This window comes from Scyliorhinus canicula, chromosome 17 (assembly GCF_902713615.1).
Source record: "Scyliorhinus canicula chromosome 17, sScyCan1.1, whole genome shotgun sequence".
NCBI lineage: Eukaryota > Metazoa > Chordata > Chondrichthyes > Carcharhiniformes > Scyliorhinidae > Scyliorhinus > Scyliorhinus canicula.
The window spans coordinates 32,969,421-32,987,671 of record NC_052162.1 but is presented as its reverse complement, the minus strand read 5'-3'; the positions used below and the strand labels follow the sequence as shown (position 1 = coordinate 32,987,671).

Sequence of the window (18,251 nt, the reverse complement as noted above, 5' to 3'; positions counted from 1 at the left end):
TCATCATTCCTAGTTGGTACAGGAAAATACTGCTCAGAGGTAGAAATTCCTCTGCCCAGACCGAAGACCCCAACCCCAGGGTAGTGCCTGATGAGTGTTAAATCAGGCAGGGGATGGGTGAGGGCTCTGAATAGTTGCTGCAGAATTTCCATCACCTTTCCAGCTGATGGTCTGATCCACTGCGGAGAATATTAAATTCTGCCCAATACCTCCTTATATGGCTTGTGCCATACTTTGTTTTATCGTGCTCCCGTGAAGCACCTTAGGATTTCTTTATGTTAAAATGCTATTGTTCTGACACCCTGGGTTAGTGAGCAGTCAGTTCCAGCTCCACTTGATCTGGAGTCACAATACAATTGAATTAACCAATAATTCTTAGAAAAATATGCAAATTCTTTGGCCCTTGAATGCCCAATAATAGTCATCAAGTTTATAAATTTAAGCACAATTACCTTTTATTTATAACAAGGACTATAATGCAATATGCAGTAAATACAACTGGTTAACTACTATCTAATTCCCAATCCCCCACTTTAACTTGCACACACACTCAGACAAAACAGTCAAACACAGAAGGGAATGGAAAAAAACAAATTAACGGAAAAAGAGTATTTGTTTCAATCGGTTGTCTGTAAGCAGACCTTTCTTCAATCCAGGTTTTCAGGTTGAAATTTATGTATTTCAATCTATAATAGTTTTCACAGTAGATTCATTCAGGTCTCTTGCAGCTTCAGAAATACAGCAACTCACAGTCTTTCTGGAGAAAAATAGAGAAGAGTGTCAAGGATTCAAACTGGATCTCTCAATATCATTCCACTCAGGTAGGACCCAATCACCACCTGTAACCAGACAGAATACAGTCTTTTGCCCAATTAATTGGCCACCAACCAAATCAATCGAACGGCATCCTGCCCATCTACTGTTCGCACACAAGCAGCACTATATACTATGTTGCAACTTCTTGAATCCCTCATTCTCTCTGCTGCTTCACTTAAAGATAATATCCATTAAGCATCCATAGATCAAAATGATAATGGTAAAAATAAAGGAATCAGCAGGAAGGATTTCTTACACTATATAAATGTAAATTGTCGTTGTTAATTAACAAGCTATTTCTGTGTTGTAACTCCTATGTAATTCTCGGCATGTATTAGTCAGACAATGTCATTTAGTTTTTATGTTCCCCCTGAATTACTGGAGCAGACAGCTGGGATTTTGATTTCATGTCTCATTTAAAGTGCAACACTAGCTCAATGATGTGCTGTAATGCCTACCTAGTTTATATGCTCAAAGTCCAAGGATAGGGCTCTGTGTTCATCTCTGAGATTACTACCCAATGAGCCTGACAGAGAGGAATTGGTTTGCTAAATTAGTGCATGAATTAAAGAAAGGCCAATATTGGTTAATTTACTAATTAGAGATGCACGCATAATCAGAATAAAATCATTAAACTTAAATTATTTGATCTCTTAAACATGTTTCAACTACCTGTATTAAAAAGATGCTTGAAATGCTCAGAGTCATTCTTTTCATAGGAGTCTAATTGACCTGTGTGCACCCTCGCATTTCCAGAACTACCTTTCAAGTATCTGCTGCACGATTAAACTATTGGCTCATGTGAAGAAAAACACCAGCAGAAACGTGATGGGTTGAGTGGCCTGTATTTGTGCTGTAATATTTTGCAGATAGCTGTTCCATTTGACATTTGATTATGTCGGTTATTTTGCGAAATGCTAAGGATCACTAGCCAAAATAATAGTTACAGGATTTGAGAAAAAAGGTGAGCAATTTCCATTTTAATTTCTGCATTCTTGGAAATTACATGGATGCATCTTCATTTAGCCTTTATTTAGAATAATGCATGCAAGCACAGCAAAACGTTATAAAAGCAGAGAGTTGCAGCAGTGGACCAATGTTGCAAGATTAATGCAGCCTCTTTTCAGCTCTTGGAATTGCACATCCCATCAAATGTTGTATTTGGCAAGCCTCATCTAATGTTCAGCGATGTACTCGATCACCGTGAGAAGGACCTTCATGCAATAACAACTACAGTTAACATACAATATAAAATAGTGAGATGGGAAATTCTGATGCCTGGCGGAGAGGACTGTAGTCCAATATATTAACTGGACAAGCAGCATTAATCAAACCTCATTATTACAAATGTATGGAACCAGCAAATTAATTCTTTTCAGGGGCTCACTTCACTGAGCTTCGACTAGGCACCTCACATTATATATTAAAATAAAAGCAAAGGAATCCTGCAAGGCTTCTGGTATAATTATATGTCCCCGTGCTCTTATTAGTTTTTCCCCATTTGCCACCAGAAGATTAGAATTTAGCTTACTGTTGGTAATATTTGCAGATAACCAACTTAAAAGGATGCATAAGACATTGTTATTTTAACACAAGCATTAGCCAAGCTATTTGAATGAAGAATATTATACATGTAACAGGAATTAAGATAGTAATGCTGTCATGGGAAACAAGAACAGAGAATGCTGGAAAATTCAGCAGGTCTGGCAGCATCTGTAGGGAGAGAAAACAGAGTTAATATTTTGAGTCCATTTGGTTTTTCATCAGAGCTGAAAGAGAGCCAAGTGGACTTGAAACATTAACTCTGCTTTCTATCCCGACAGATGCCGTCAGACCTGCTGAGTTGATCCAACATTCTCTGTTAGACCATAAGACCCAGGAACATAAGTAGGTCACTCGGCCTATTGAATCTGCTCCGCCACTCAATGGCTGATCTGATATAATTCTCAACACTTTCCCGCATTATCCCCATTGTCTTGTTATGCTTTTGACGTAGCATAAGCTGCTTTCTTGATGTGCACTCTGACAAAGGAAGGTTCAGCCTTGGGAGATAGCTTTAACACATTTATTGTGCTATTAACAATTCTCCTATTTGGATTCGACTGTTAATCCTTCCATAGCTACTCAGACTGACGAACCAGTCTGCTACAATCCACATGGTCGGTGTGATGTTCAATCAATTCTGTGTCTGTACTCACAGTGTCTCCACTGGAAAGAGGAAGATCATGTGTGCTGTGTCCTTTTTATATGGGTTGGAGTAATGCCCTCCTGTGGTGGTGTCACCTCTGTGTGTATCGTGAATGCCCATTGGTCGTGTCCTATCTTACTGACCTATTGGATGAATGTCTGTGTGTCATGTCTCTGGTGCTCCCTCTAGTGTCTAGCTAGTCCACGTGTATTTACATTAACCCCTTGTGTACTTACAGTGATGCATATCACCACACGCATAACCCTTGATTCCCCGACTCATTGTTGGCGATGAAGAAAGTCAAGTCAGATTCACCCCTTCTCCAAAATGCAAACATCCGTATCAGCGATTGATAATAAAAAAATACATTCCAATGGTATTTATTGGCTGAAATTTTGATTTCCCCTGTGTTTTAGAGATGTAATTTTGTAATAGATCTCACACATGACACCGAATCGATCTACAAAATCATAAACAGAAAAGTGCGGTCTGTTAAATAACCTTCAAGTTTCACAAACATAAACTTGCAACACTCAAAGGCAATTAGCTAAAATACTGTTCATAAAATGTGACAAATAACAGTTGAATAAAGGTGTCAATGGACCAAGAAGGAACTTTTAAAGAAAATGTATGAAACAATGTTTCTACTGACCTTGACTAACACCCAAAGGGGAGAAACTGGGAATTCTTTTTTAAAATAAATTTAGAGTACCCAATTCATTTTTTTCCAATTAAGGGGCAATTTGGTGTGGCCAATTCACCTACCCTGCACATCTTTTGGCTTGTGGAGGCGAAACCCACACAAACACGGGGAGAATGTGCAAACTCCACAGACAGTGACCCAGAGCTGGGATCGAACCTGGGACCTCGGCGCCGTGAGGCCACAGTGCTAACCCACTGCGCCACCATGCTGCTGAGCTGGGGAATTCTAAACAGACTGCTGAGAAATAAATTTATTTCAGCAACAATAGTGATCTTTGAGTTGACCTCAGGCTAAAGGCACAGGCACAATTTCACCTCAGGTTACAGTTCTCTCAATGTAGTCCTTTCATATCAAGTAGGAAGGATCACATTTCCTTTCATTATTTTTTAATATGCCTATCATATTTGGGATCTTTAGATAAGATTTCCATAGAAAGCATCCAGAAAATAAAGTGGGACAGTTAAGTGTGATGCTCCCATTTGTCTGTTTGTGCAAGATTTTTTTTACAAAATGGCATTAAGAAAATAACTTGTTAAAATGGACCTGTTGCTTGTTTACATTTTGCAAATATTTTATAGAATACTAATGCCAGGCTTTGACGTTCTTTCCCAAACGACTACAAACAATGAAGCAACCCATCAACTTGGTTTATTAATCGATACACGGGTCACATTTATTGTGCTGAGAGGTTCCTGGTTCTGATGCTCTGCAAGAATGGCCAAGCTCCTCAAGTTAGGAATAGAACATAGAACATTACAGCGCAGTACAGGCCCTTCGGCCCTCGATGTTGCGCCATCCTGTGAAACCACTCTGAAGCCCCTCTACACTATTCCCTTATCGTCCATATGCCTATCCAATGACCATTTTGAATGCATTTAAGGAGATTGCAAATAAAGAGATTCCAACAACTTTGGTTCATAAGCAAGGTATTTAAATAAATAATGTTTACTTACAACATACTATCTTACTAAGTCTTGCAACTTTGTGGCTGCCAGTCACAAAGCCCAACGAGGCGAGTACCATCTCTACACTTATCTCCAGTGTGCCAAGGAGGTCCTTCAGTGAGGTGAGGGTCAGGGAAGGGGGGAGCCTGGACTGGACTGGAGGGGCTCATGTCAGGAGTCTTTTTCGGCCTTGGATGGGAGCTTTTCTCTATTGCCTTGAAAGCTTTAAACTCTCTTTCAGCATGTCAATTTCAAATTTGGATGTGTTGGAAACATTTGGAAAGTGCTTTTTTCACATTCAATTTCATTTCTCTTCAACGTTTTCAAGCCTCTGATCTTGCTGAGAAACCTACAAGCTTTGAACTGCATTGTTTGCATTCAATTTCACAGCCCATTACCTTTTACAAGCCTCTTGGTTGATACGTCCAGGCTATTTCAAAGGGGGGCTTAGGTTTGTTGATTTTATAGCTCTTCACGGTCCATTAACTCTGAAGTGCTTCCTCTTTTGAGCAGGTGTTGTTTCTAATCAGTTTCTTTTTCTTCTGGTATTTCCTCTGTTCTGAAGTTCTTCTTGGAAAGAACAGGTGCACTGCCTGACTGCTTATTTTTTCTGATGGGGTTTCTTCTGTTCTGAAGTGGTTCCTGAAAAGTCCTGGTGCTCTTTCTGAATGCTGCCCCAGCAACCTGAAACTGCCATCCTGACAGTGCCAGGATGCCACGGCCAGACAGCCAGGAGGCAATGTCAGGTTTGCACTGCCAAGAGGCGGTTGCTGATGAGGGGAAACCTGTAGTGGGGTGTCACACACTTGGGGAGGACCCTGCCAGCGATGGGGGGAGCAGAGAGTGCTGTAATATTATTCTGAGATTGGAGCGCCGTTCAGAAACGGCACCCTGATCTCTGAGGATCCTGCTGTGCTAGTTTATTCAGGTCCCAAAACACAAATCACCCCTGGCTACAAAAAAATTTTGACGTGTGGGTGAATTGCAAGCTGGATCAGGCCGATGAATCCACTGGGAATCTCAGTTTGTTTACCGCCATAGATCACACTTGGAAATGTTTTGAGCAAATTCCACCCTACGTTTCCCTGGTGGTTTCCGCTTTATGACAGAGCGGCGTAACTCAACCAACTTGGCTTGTTCAGCTGGGGTACTTTCTGCAGAATTCGCTGCACCTGCGATCTCCTCAGGTACCGGCAACTTGGCCTCATCTTTACTGTGGTGACAGCAGGATGTCCTGTCACAGGTTGACTCAGTATTTCACTACTCAAACAACCAACGTTTCTTGCTGGCAATGTGGCTGTAGTACTGGCTGCTGGAACATCTCTCATCCACGTATGTGCTCCACATGTTCCCTGACAATTCTATCTTGTACATTCACTTCATAAGACAGTGGTCCTGTCTTGGCTACAACAACTCCTGGGACCCAGCTTGGTCCAATTCTGAAATTTTTGACGTACCACCGGTTCATCGATTGCAAACGGCCTTGCTACTTTGCCTGAATCGTGGTCATTCTACTGAGTGCTCTGACTGGCCTCTACCCTCCCTGGAAAATTTGGAAACACCAAACTTAGTCTGGTCCTAAGATGCTGGCCCATTAATAATTCCGCTGGCAGCACTCCTGTTGTAGAATATGGCATTGCATGGTATCCTAGAAAAAAAAATCAAGACATTCTGGTGTCCATGTGCGTCCCATGTGCATACACCCACTAACCCAGGTGAGCCATTTTATTGGCCTGAAAAGTACATTGCTCCTTCTTGAGGCAAACTTCAGCCTCTTGAAATCTTCTTCGCACCTCTTCCAAATTAGCTAGGTGCTCATCTTCCGTTATCAATATATCATCCAGGGAAATTATTACATCATTCTCTGGAATATGGCACAAGCTGACAACATATCAAAAGGCAGGCATGTAAACTGAAACAAACCCTCTGGTGTGTTAATTGTAAAATAACTTTGGGAAGCATTGTTCAACTCAAACTGCCGATAGCGTGGTTCATGTCTAACTTCGGATAAGTTGTCCTTTCACCAGATTTGCAGACAAATCTTCTATCTTTGCAATAGGATATTTTTCTGGCTTGACAGCCTGATTCACTGTCAATTTGAACTCCCCACAGATGCGGATGGTTTTGTTTGGTTTTATCACAGGGACATTGGGGGCTGCCCATTCTGCAAACTGGACTGGCAGTATGTTTTTCTAACTTCTTCAATTCTCTCTCCACTTTTTCTAACAAGGCACAATGCACAAGGCTACTTCTGGATTTATTTGGATCTTTGCCTGCAGTCCCTTAATTTTCCCTAGCTCATCACAATCTAAGACTTTGTACTTATTTATTAATCCTAGAAGGTCTCCTTCTTTTATTTGAAACATTTTTGTCCATTTTAATTTAATTTATTGAGCCTGTCATGGCCCAGGTGACTTGGTCCGCGGCCTGATACAACGAATAGTGAGAGTCTGGCGGATTGCTGCTGATATCTCACTGGTATGGTAGTACCCATCATCTAGATGTCCTCTCCCACACAGGCCACCAATTTTGATCATGTATTCCTTAAACTCAAAGATTGATCCCCTTCTTGCAAGTACCTGTACGTGTGCTCCACTATTATGGTAATAGACACTCCTGCGTCCATTTCCATCACTATGGGTTTACCATTAACAAAAAGCACCACTGTGATACCTTGTCCACTTTTGCATTGTTCAGTGAATTAACATTCAAATCTTGTCAGGGAATCTTCTCCACTGTGTACATGTGCTGAGCAAGCTTGGCTTGCCCTTAAAGTGATATCTCAAGTACCCCTTCCTGTGACGTGAATAGTATTCTGTTTCCTTAAATCTACAAGCTTCTGGGGAGTGATTTACCCCAGACTGGTAACATTCTGTTTCCATGCTTGCTGTTGCATTCAATCTCCTAAATGTTCTGACTCCACTTGCTGTTACATTTCCTTCCCATTTAAAACTAGAATCTTCACTTTTTGTGCCACTGCTGACTGCAGCTTCCTGCTCTAATTGACAAACCGCGCTGCCATTTTGCGTGCTCTGAAGCTCATGTTCACCCTTTTCAGCACTCTCCATTGCTAGAGGTAGCTCCACAGTCTTTTTAAATTTGATATATGTCTCTGGTAACAGCTTTCTTTGGATGGCCTCATGATTGACTCCACAAACTAAGTGATCCCTCAGCATATCATTCAGGATGGGCCCAAAGTTGCAGTGTTCTGCAATTTTTTTTTAACTTCACAATGTAGGTTGCAATGGTCTCTCCTGTGGCTCTCCTCATAGAATTAAACTTAAAACACTGCATGGAGACTGAGGGCTTTGGATAGGGTGCCTTCACCAAATCCACTATCTCCATAAATGAACTCGAATCGGGCATGTTCGAGGACATAAGGCTGTGGATTAACTTGTAGCCCTGGGTCCCAGATGCGCTTAAAAGAATTGCCTTTTCCCCCCTCCTCCTCTATTCCATTGCCCATAAAATAATAACATAAATTGTGCCCAATTCTTAATGGAGACATCAAAGACATCTAATCGACCAAATAGGGACATTTTTCCTGCAGCGCACTACTGCTTTGCAAGCTGACTTCGATCTCAATGGGTTCTGTACTCAGTCTTGGAACCACATGTCCTCTGCCGTATCCTTGTCGCCAATGTAGTAACTTTGGCTCACCAGCAAGCTATGAAACAACTAAAGTTTATTTGCAGCATACTATCTTACAGAGTCTCGCTGCTTTGTGGCTGCCAGTCAGTGTCCAGAATCGAACTGAGGCAAAAGCCTGTACTTGCTTGGGTGGACCCCCATCCTGATCCCTTGATTGGTTTTCCAGGTCATGTGACCCTATCGGTTGATCAACCCTGAACAGGGCCAGACACCACCCAAACAAGCGCAGCCTGACGTCACTGATGCCATAACACAGTAAATCGCAGCCAGGTCCAGTAAAAGCTGACAAAACTTAACGAATGCAGTAAAACTTAAATGTTATTTTGTCCTAGTCAAACAAGACGATTACTGGTGTGGGAAATAAAGACAGACTGTTAATCAACAAGGGGAGTTAAGGGTTAATGGAGGGAAGTTGAAGGAAGGAAAGTGGAGTTCAGTCGTCGACCAGATGAGTGATGATCTTATTCAATGGCGGGGAAGAATTGAGGGCTGAATGGGTTACTCCTGCTGCTATTTACATACATGGGTACATATGTGCCTATGGGGTGGCACGGAAGCACAGTGGTTAGCACTGTTGCTTCACAGCACCAGGGTCCCAGCTTCGATTCCTGTCTTGGGTCACTGTCTGTGCGGAGTCTGCGTGTTCTTCCCGTGTCTGCATGGGTTTCCTCCGGGTGCTCCAGTTTCCTCCCACAAGTCCTGAAAGGCGTGCTTGTTAGCTGAATTGGACATTCTGAATTCTCCCTCAGTGTACCCGAGCAGCCGCCGGAATGTGGCGACTAGTGGATTTTCACAGTAACTTCATCACAGGGTTAATGTAAGCCTAATAAAAGCAAATTAATGCGGGTGATGGAATCTGAAACCAAAGAGATAATGCTGGAAAATCTCAGCAGGTCTGGCAGCATCTGTAGGGAGAGAAAAGAGCTAATGTTTCGGGTCCAGGTAACTCTTTGTCAAAACTCAAATATAACTCTGCATATGACACTAATAAAGATTGTAAGATTATTATTATGAGGGAGGCCAAAACTATATAAGGTACTCTCGATGTGGTCTCACCAATGCCATGTACAACTGCAGCAAAACATTCCAACTTTTATATACAATTCCCATTGCAATAAACAACAACATTCCATTTGCTTTTCTAATCACTTGCTGTTCTTGCATACTAACTAATCTTATAAATGATATACCATGACACCCAAATCGCTCTGCAGCTTGGAGTTGTGCAATTTCTCTGCTTTTCTATTCTTCCTGACAAGTTCACATTTCCCGCATTCTCCATTTGTCAAGTTTTTTCCCACTTACTTAACCTATCTTTGCAGATGTCCTCTTGACAACTTCATGTCCTACCTACCTTTGTGTCATCAGCAAAATTAATCGCTATACATTAGCTCACTTTCTCCAAATCTTTGATGTGGATTGTAAGGACAGTACGTCACAGTACTTAGCACTGCTACCTTACAGCACCTGAGACCCTGTTTTGATTCCCGTCTTGGGTGACTGTGTGGAGTTTGCAAGTTCTCCCGTGTCTGCGTGGGTTTCCTTTGGATGCTCCGGTTTCCTTCCAAAGTCGGAAGAAATGCACGTTAGGTGGATTTGTCATGCTAAATTGTCCCTTGGTCATGCTAAATTGCCCCTCCTGTCAATTAGTCTAATTAAAGTCCCACCTAGGGGCCATTTCAAGTTGTCCTGGTATTTTATTGATGTCAGTGGCACTCAGCCTCTGCCTTTTAGTTAATGACTTCAATTCAGGCAGCATAAGGACAAGAACTCCATATTGAGGCATCCTTGATCTCACTTAGCAGGGCCCACCTCTCTCAGGGAGACTGCTGGCCGGACATTGCTATGAAGCCACTGATTAGGCCTGTTAGTTGTGGATCTGCCTGCCATTCTTAATTGGATGGGGCTCCCAGTGACAGCTCTTTAATTGGCTGCTTCTGGGAAGATCATAATTGGTGTCCTGGCATGGCCAATTCTAACAGCACTGTGGGTGTACCTACAACTCAATAGAATCATAGAATTTACAGTCCAGAAGGAGGCCATTTGACCCATCGTGTCTGCACCAGCCCTTAGAAAGAGCAACGCCTGCAGCAGGTCAAGAGGCAGCTCACCACCACCTTCTCAGGGACATTAAGGGATAGGCAATAAATGCTGGCTCAGCCGACAAAGCCCACATCCCTGAATGAATAAATAAAAAATGTCAGAATTGAGGTCAACATTTTGGATCCCTGAGACCCTGGCAAATTACAGCTCAGTGCTCTTGTAGAGTCCATTTCTACAGATTATCAATCACAATAAAACTCCAACTCCCATTTTAGACATGTAATAAGATTTGATGATGCATATTTAAAATAGTTTACAGCGTAATAAACCAGTGATTGTGTCGAGAATAGTGGATGGCTGGCAATCAGTTCCCAGGCAATAGTTGAATCACGTGCCTCAGCTACTGTCAGTAAACATGAGAACAAAACTTCAGTCAGCAGAGTCCTAAGATTGAGTTGCTGACATAAACTTGATGTCAAAAATGTATTGTTTTTTATTACATATGCAACGCCTTGTGTTTATCAGGAAGAGAGATGCTAAGGCATGGACATGGAACATTTTTCACTTCTGGCATCAACATTGCTATCAAATACTCCTGGGTATGTATATCACCGGAGTATTTTAGAGGTGATTTAACTTCTATTCGCCCGGCAGAAATTCTATTCACCCCTCATAAAGCTGCTCAGATCCTACATTTAATAAGGGCACAGGGAGTTCACACCGAGCAAAATAAGAACAAAGTTTTATGGACACTATCCGTTAGAACCCGACTGGGTTCCTATTCTGGTCAGCGCCTTACTGGCTGACCTTTAATACATTGGTTAATTGAGATACCCCGCCGCGAGCGGGGCAGCTCATACTCACAAGGAGCATGGGGAAGGAATATCCCGTGCGGGATATTACACCAGCGACCATGATTTTTACCCAAGTTTCCGAGTGGATGAGAAAGCTGTCCACCACAGGTGGAGTAGGAGGGAATGTTTCTTGAAAGATGAATATCAGTGTTCAATAATGCCACAGGACCCCAACTGTTATTTCAACTGGCGTCACCTTTAAAATCCTACTTTGGTATTTATTTTTGGTAGTGTTTCCTTCAGACATTTCTTTCTGCTCTGCACAGTGTTCCCACATGCTAATCAGGCTTTTTTAATATTTGTTTTACAAGCTTTGCTTATGTAGAATTGCACAGCAGAAATTTAAGCAAACATTATAATGGTCAAGAAAATATAGGTGATTCTGTGTTGGTAGACACAGCTTCGCATTGGCAACATGAATTTAGGGAATGACTTTGGACACCTTTTCCGTTGTGTTTTCAATTACGCAGCCTATAATTAATGCCAATCATTCAACTCCACACAGAAATTTTAGTATCTCCTCTTCCCACATTAGAATCCCATCTTTTTTGCACATTTCAAACCACATTGTTTCACATGAATTTGATGTACTTTACACCAATTCTCACCAGAGGTCATTGGGATTTCTTTACATTTGTCACTCAATGCTTTCGGCCTGACTACGCAGAATCCCAAATGTTAGCAAATAAAGTTGGTGTTTAGGATGGCAAAGTGGAAGATGTACTTTTATGCTTAGTTACAGAAAGATTCACCTTTAAGCATGCAAAAATATGACTGAGTTAGACTTTGGTGCATATGTGGGGGAACTAATATGAGGAAATAATGATTGTTTTTTCAGTGAATGTAGTGTATTGAAAATTGTATGATGCATTTTGTCCACTTGACGCTATCCATACACATGTGTACCATCAGCGAAGTGAAAGATTAAAAAGGACCCCTGTTTTAACAGCATATGCAGCAGCTTTTTTTCTCTGACTGAATGACGGTTAAATCCTCCATATGCTGTTAATTGGAAGGAAGCTCAATCAGAGGTGGAGGCAGTCAACCAGAGGGGGGCCACCTGGATGGCAAGTGTGGGGGGAAGCAATTGAAGGTCAGGAATTGGCTGGACGGGGTGGCGGTGGTTGATTAGATTTTGAAGGAGGAAGAACACGGGTGTCGATCAGATGGATTGCTGATCTCTGGGAAAGATAACAAACTTGCAGAGGGCTGGGGAATAGGTTGGAAGCTTTGGACGGGGTGGTGGTGGGGAAGCACAAGCCAGACATGGTGGTTAGCATAAATGCTTCACAGCTCCAGGGTCCCAGGTTCGATTCCCGGCTGGGTCGCTGTCTGTGCGGAGTCTGCACGTCCTTCCCGTGTGTGCGTGGGTTTCCTCCGGGTGCTCCGGTTTCCTCCCACAGTCCAAAGATGTGCGGGTTAGGTGGATTGGCCATGTTAAATTGCCCGTAGTGTCCTTAAAAAAAAAAAAGTAAGGTTAGGGGGGGGTGTTGTTGGGTTACAGGTATGGGGTGGATACGTGGGTTTGAGTAGGGTGATCATTGCTCGGCGCAACATCGAGGGCCGAAGGGCCTGTTCTGTGCTGTACTGTTCTAAAAAAAAAGCGTGGCTGTGGGGAACAAAGATTTGGGAGGCCTGGGAGTTGGTGCAGATGCCTCGGGAATGAGGAATTTGGAGACTTGGTTGCGTGGAGGATGAGGTGGGGGGTTGGGTCAGTTGGAGGAGGCACGATGTGTGGTCGAGGGATAATAAGCCAGGAGGTATGGCTGGTGGTGGTGTGCCCCATCGTGGAGGCTCCTAAGACAGCCATCTGATCGAAGGGGTAGGTGTAAATCACTAACCACCTGAGTCCTTCAAATCCTCACCTCAATGAAGCTGCAAAGCTCTTGGATGCTCTGGAAACGTGGTCACGAACTGTTCAACAGTTAAAATACCTGAATGGCAGCCTCATTATGTTATCCACTCCCTTGGACTGAGTAGGCTTCAGGCATAGCCCCCATCCTTAGTTAAAGCTGGAAATGGGTGTTTTGGAGATGGATTTGGGTCAGGAAACAGATTTCTCAGAAGCACCTTGCCAACCTAAAGCTGCCTGCAATTCTAGGTCAAAATTCCCCAAAATCTGCAACATGACCTCATATGTCCTCTGTGATAAACTACACAATTGTGCAGGTTTTAAATTAAAGCCCAGCGCAAGATACATTTTTTACCTACAAAATTGATTTGATACTCACTCGTAATCCCCTGATGGAGGTGGCTTTGATTGATATCTTCTCCAACCCACTGACTTAGGAATGGGCTCCTGTATGCCTCCTAGAGTGAGCTGTTGCCTGATGATATAACTAAGAAACTATATGCTGTGTAATATGAACATATTTGTCTGCTAACAACTTCTATGCCATTTTTAAACCTTATATGAAATCATTAAAAATGACTGATCCTTTTTCACAAGATCGGAAGACTGAAGGATGAGGTGCAATGTGAAAAATACTTCAAATCTGAATTGCTTTATTGGCACTTCAGAAAGATGATAGATATATCTATTCCAGGAAAACATAAATTATACACATCCATGGCTATAGTCGTTTATGCAGAACAATTGAATTTTCTAAAAATAATATTGTGGAATAAGTCAAGCAGGAAAAGAACACAGCATTGTGCCTGAATTGCTTCATTTGCTAGTTTTTACTCCAAAACATTTTCTGAAAAATTGATAGGGTAGACACTCTGTCCTTTGCTGTTAGATCAGTCACAGTTAGTCTGGTTTTTGATGCACAGTGTTTTTTTTACAGAAAATGTGCATTGAAATGATTGTGTTTCTGAGGTATTGGTCCTAGAGTTCAGTTTTTGATGTTTGCCACAGTCCCAATGCACCTAAATGAGGCAATGGTTCACCATTTGATGTAATGCTGAAGTAATAGAATACATGATGGTCAGAAGGTCCAACATTGTTTTTCAACTTTTTTTTCAAGGGGACCCATTTTTACCAACCAGCCAACCTTGGGGATCCATGCCGGCTGACCTTCGCGACCAATGCCGGAAGGTCCTGTATGAATCCTACCTTATTCTCAATTGTGTTCCAAATTAAGCAAAAATGTGGACATGGGCTGGTCGGCCGAATGTGGTGGTATAGTAAATGTAATTCAGTATAGCACAGGATTTGCCACTTTGGTGCTGGTAGCTCAGTAGGTTTTGGGATCAGAAATAGAAAAGAAATTCATAACAGAATTAGAAAAAAGAACCTTCACATTTTGGGTGAAATCTTGCTTTTAAATGCTAGCTGATTAGTTTTGCTTATTGGAGCTCACGGAACCATGCGGTTCTGCGCATGCGCACCGATCAGCAGGCATGCATGCGCAGTGTGCGCAGGTTTTTTTATATGGTCATGGGTGAGGCAGTCAGTTTTAGTCAGGGAGTGAGTTTTAATCAAGTCAGAAGTACCAGGCAGGAGATAGGGAGATGGGAAAGGGAAAAAATCCCAAGAAGGATGTCCCAGGTAAGGGACAGAGACAGGGGACAGAGAAAGGTTCCAGTTAAGCTGTGGTTTAAAAAAAAAGAGGAGCAGAGAAAGAGGTTCCAATTCAGACAAAAGCAATGAGTAGCAGAAGTTAAGTGAAGTGGACTTGGCAGAAGCCCTACTAATTGGAGGCATCAAAAGAAGCCCTCAATATCCAAGAAGGAAGCTGAAGGTTGGTGATTCTGTGCTGCAGGACATTGGGGCAAAGGTGCCTCTTTAGAACCAAAGTGTTCTGTTTGGCTCGGCTGAAGACCTGAAACATACTTGTGAGCTGGTGCTGGAGTATATTCTCGAGAATCAGGGGAATGGAATCTCGGGAGACTTCACTGAAACCCTGTGAGATGGGCTGTCTATTAATTCTATGTACCTCATGTTATGTACCAAATGCGCAAGTAAAGGACAGAAGAATGTCGCAGGTTGTGTCAGTGCACCAAAGAACGTCTAGTGCTTGATTAGTTAAGATTTATTAAATTATAATAACGTGGGTAGAAAACAATACTAACACTACCAACGAACTGTAAACTGTTAAAAACTAGAATACAAGAGCTAATACAAAACACGACGAACCACGACGACGCCTCACCCAGACGCCTCGAGGTTGCAGTGTCACTTGGTGTAGTTCTACTGTCACCTGCTGGTTGGAGGTCTAACATATTAACATACAGAATTGCTTATGCATATCATTACACCCAACAAGGATCATAACAAAAGATTCAGAGCTAGATTTTAAATCTGTGTAATTGTTGAGTTTTGAATGATTTAATATCTCACCCAATTATGCTAATATTATTTACTTACCATTGTGTAATGTTTGCTTGCGATTTAAGTAACTTTGTTCTTCCCTTTCCAAAAGCTGATTATCAAGTGTTTACATAATAATATATGTTTAAGTTTTTACTGTGGTAAATTTGCAGTATCTGTTCGTGACAGAAAACCCATATTTGTTTATTTTTTTCCTTGTTCCTTCCCAAATCATCTCCCTCTTCGGTTATTTATCAAATATTTTTTCTTCCTCAATCATTTCCGATCTTGAACGTATAACGTTTGTTGAATGCCATCGACATTGGATTGCGCTAGAAGGTTTTCAAACTGCCTCCAAAGACCAGCTCCTGTGTTGGACATCAGTTTCCACGAACGTGGCTTGACTGACTAACTACAGCCACAAGAGATAGCATTGAAGCAGATGATAAACAATTGATCCTGACCTTGAAGATTCACTCATCTTTCAATGACTTTGGCTGTCTTGCTGTGACACGGTTCTGTAGTAACAGTCATTGCGTAGCAACTTGCTCAGGTGAGTTTGCTATTTGATCAAAGAACGCAATACCTTAGAATGCTAACTCTGCCATCACCTGATGTTTTTATGGATGTGCTGCTCTAACTCGGAGCAATATTCCTACACCATAATTAGCACCAAGCCTAATTATGGTGACCTGATTGGTGTTACTCTTATGAGCAATTAACGAGGTACAGGCCACTGAACAAACCTAGGACCTTCCCGATTGGAAACACCTACCATACTGACTGAATCACTGCAGAAGGCTGCATTTTAAAAATGATGTCCCAAGACAATCACGGTTACCAAATTGTTGAGAAAAGGAAAGTTAGATCAGGTGCTTTAATATTCAGCCCTGATCTTTGGTCACTGGCTTCGGAAAAACCCTCATTGGCATATTTTTGATTGTTGCAAATAAAATGGCAGTGCAAATGGGGCAGTTGCCAGGGGTTGATTAGCTTTCAAGAGAAAAGGAAGCCCTGCCTTCAGGCGTTTTGCTGTAACCTAAATGAATGAACGCCAATGCCTCTGGATCCAGGGAACCTGACTTTGGTTTCTGCCCCTGGGGGATAACTGGTTGCAGTCTCAAGTGAACATTTCCACCAATGTCAGTGCTTGCAGTTAGAGTTGTGGCAGAGGGTTGAGCTCTCGGCCCACCTGTATTCGATCAATACTGACCTTTCCCTCAGCCCTGGCAGGTGCAAAAGGCGGTTTTGTAAGGGGCATGAAGAGTCCGCACTGTTAGTCGAAACAAAAGCTTACTTTCTGTTACAATTACAGCTCCAGTAGTTCCCCACTTGGTCTTCTCCAGTTGGTGCCTTATTGGCCGACTCTACTTATGCAAAGCAAATATTGTTCAAGGTTCCCCCCCCCACCTTATCCGGGGAGCTCATATTCTGCAAGACCCACCAGGTAGTTAATCACCCCTATCCCATATGACCTGTCCGAGTTATAACACTATGAATACAACATAAATACATCTGCAACCATATATGCAAGATGTGAATGATCCTTGATATTTTAATTTATGCCAAAGTATTAGGTCTGAATATTGTCAAAGGCTGTACAACCTATTGTAGAAACACGAGGGGACAATATAAATATGGTATAAAAAGCATTCTTTGCACGAGATAAAGTCAGCTGCAGCCATTGGTAGTGATAGAGTTGCCAATTATTGCTGGGCAAATATGTGGAGTGAACATGACCTTATGCCTCCAATTGCTCCAGCCATACCAACCATTGCTTGCTCAATACATCCATCTTCACATTGCTCCACCTCCCTCTACCAGGCCAATCAGATATCAGGTCAACGCTTGATTACAGAACGGGAATGCTCCGGATGTTGGGATTCTCTGTTCCCGCTGGCAGTGTAACCCCTCCCACGGGTTTCCCAACATCATGGCGTGGTTTCAATGGAAAATCCCGTGGACAAGCAGTGGGAGTAGAAAATCCCACCCCCAGCGCCGCCAAGAAACATGTGGCCGGGGGCCGGAGAGTCCCCTGTTTGGATAATTTGTGAAACAGCCTTTTGCCCCTTTTTAGATAATCTTGTGACCAATAAGCAAAATGCTTGAAGAATTTTGTTTTTAAAGAACGTTTCTTTTGAATGTCCCCATGATTTTTCTCCCAAGGTTGCTTGCAGCAGTACCCTTGGGATTAGTCTTTGAATTCTTGATGATTGGAAGCCCTAGCAGTGCAATATCACTTCTTCTGAGCCATACCAATACCAGCACCAAGCTGTGGCGTCTGCAAAATCAGCTGCATTACATGGTGCATTTGGGCAGGGTGTATTCAGTGTCCCCTGTAGAATAAAGGGTAAAGAGCATACTGAGCATGTGCAAAAGAAGCTGTGTCGCAGTGATGTCACCCACAGAGAAGGGGCGCAATTATCCCATCGGGAGAGTATGTCCCAACGCCGGAGTGAAAACCAAAGTGTTTCACTCCGGCATCGGAGGCCGCTCCCAGCCCCCTATTCTCCTGCCCCCGGGGGGCTAGGAGCGGCGCCGCGTCATTTACGTGCCACGTAAATGACGTCACCCGCACATGCGCAGGTAGGCTGGGGCCAACCCGCGGCCGCCCCGCAAGAAATGTCGGATGGATCTTGCGGGGCGGCGGAGGAAAGGAGGTCCTCCTTCAAACCCCTTTTGAGGCCCTCCACGGTGCAAGAACCCCCCTCCCCCTCCCACAGGCCGCCCCTCCAGCGTTCCCGCGCTGTTCCCGTCGGCAGCAACCAGGTGTGGACAGCGCTGGCGGGAACCTGTT

The 18,251-nt window shown here is 42.9% G+C and overlaps 1 long non-coding RNA gene across 1 annotated transcript in view; it reads right to left on the bottom strand.

Moving 5' to 3' along the window:
* Positions 1-474: 474 nt before the first annotated feature.
* The window catches only part of LOC119951133, a 38,782-nt gene continuing 21,005 nt past the window's right edge, over positions 475-18,251 (bottom strand). Inside the window, exons 2-3 of the long non-coding RNA XR_005457507.1 lie at positions 3,241-3,464; positions 475-757 (exon numbers count right to left, since the gene is read on the bottom strand). This is a non-coding gene — a long non-coding RNA (uncharacterized LOC119951133). The remainder of the gene's footprint in view (positions 758-3,240; positions 3,465-18,251) is intronic.